A 1,749-nucleotide genomic window follows, 5' to 3' on the forward strand; every position below is an offset into this window, starting at 1 on the left:
GAAGCTTTGGAAGAGTATTGGGAAAGTAGGACCAATCTGAAACAAGGAACTAAGAGGGCTGAAAGGGGTTTTGAAATATCTTCAGCAAACAGAGTTAAGGAAAATCCAAAATCCTTTTAGTTGTATATAAGGAGCAAGAGGATAACAAGAGAAAGGATTGGCCCACTCAAGGACAAAAGAGGAAAGTGGAGCCAGAGAAAATGGTGAAATTCTTAACGAGTATTTTGCATCAATATTCACTGAGGAGTGGGACATGACAGATGTTGATGTTAGGGTTAGATGTTTGATTACTCTAAGTCAAGTTGGCATAAGGAGAGAGGAAGTGTTGGGGATTCTAAAAGACATTAAGATGGACAAGTCCCCAGATCTGGATGGGATCCATCCCAGATTACTGAAGGAAACAAGAGTCATAGAATCATAGAGAGGTATAGCATGGAAACAGACAGTTCAGTGCAACTCGTCAATGCCAACCAGATGTCCTAACCTAATCAAGTCATATTTGCCAGCACTTGGCCCATATCCCTCTAAACTCTTCCTATTCATATATCCATCCATGCCTTTTAAATGTGATTGTTCCACCTCCATCATTTCCTGTGGCAGCTCATTCCATGCATGCACCACTCTCTGTGTGGAAATGTTGTCCCTTAGATCCCTTTTATATCTTTCCCCTCTCACCCTAAACCTATGCCCTCTAGTTCTGGACTCCTGCACCCCAGGGAAAATACATTGTCTATTTACCCTATCCATGCCCCTCACGATTTTATAAACCTCTAAATGTCACCCCATGAGAGAGAAGAAATAGCTGGTGCCTTAACAGATATCTTTGCAACATCCTCAATCATGGATAAGGTCCCAGAGTACTGGAGAATTGCTAATGTTGTCTCCTTGTGGCTTAGTGGTAAGCACTGCAGTCTCCCAGCACCAGGGACCCAGGTTCGATTCTAGCCTTAGGCAACTATCAGTGTGAAGTTTGCACATTCTCTCCGTGTCTGTGTGGGTTTCCTCTGGGAGCTCCAATTTCATCCCACAATCCAGAGATGTGCCAATCAGGTGGATTGGCCATGCTGAATTGCCCATAGTGTCAGGTGCATTAGTCAGAGGGAAATAGGTCTGGGTGGGTTACTCTTCAGAGGGTCGGTGTGGACTGATGGGGCCAAATGGCCTCTTTCCACACTGAAGGGAATCTAATGTATAGACCAGTGAACCTGACATCAGTGATAGGGAAGCTGCTGGAGAAGATACCGAGGGATAGGATCTATTTACATTTGGAAGAAAATGGGCTTATCAGTGATTGGCAACATGGTTTTGTGCATGGAAGGTCATGTCTTACCAACTTAATAGAATTCTTTGAGGAAATGACAAAGTTGATTGATGAGGGAAGGGCTATTGATGTCATGTACATGGACTTCAGTAAGGCATTTGATCAGGTTCTCCATAGTAAGCTGATGGAGAAATTGAAGTCACATGGGGTACACAGTGTATGAGCTGGATGGATAGAGAAATGGCTGGGCAGCAGGAGATAGAGAGTAATAGTGGAAGGGAGTTTCTCAAAATGGAGAACTGTGACCAGTGCTGTTCCACAGTGCTGTTAGGACCACTGTTGATTGTGATATGCATAAATGATCTGAAGGAAGGTATAGGTGATCTGATTAACAAATCTGCAGATGACACTAAGATTGGTGGAGTAGCAGATAGTGAAAGGGATAGATTGGGGAGTTGAGTAGAGAAATGGCAGATGGAGTTCAATCT

Source organism: Hemiscyllium ocellatum, chromosome 12 (assembly GCF_020745735.1).
Source record: "Hemiscyllium ocellatum isolate sHemOce1 chromosome 12, sHemOce1.pat.X.cur, whole genome shotgun sequence".
NCBI classification, from domain to species: Eukaryota; Metazoa; Chordata; class Chondrichthyes; order Orectolobiformes; family Hemiscylliidae; genus Hemiscyllium; species Hemiscyllium ocellatum.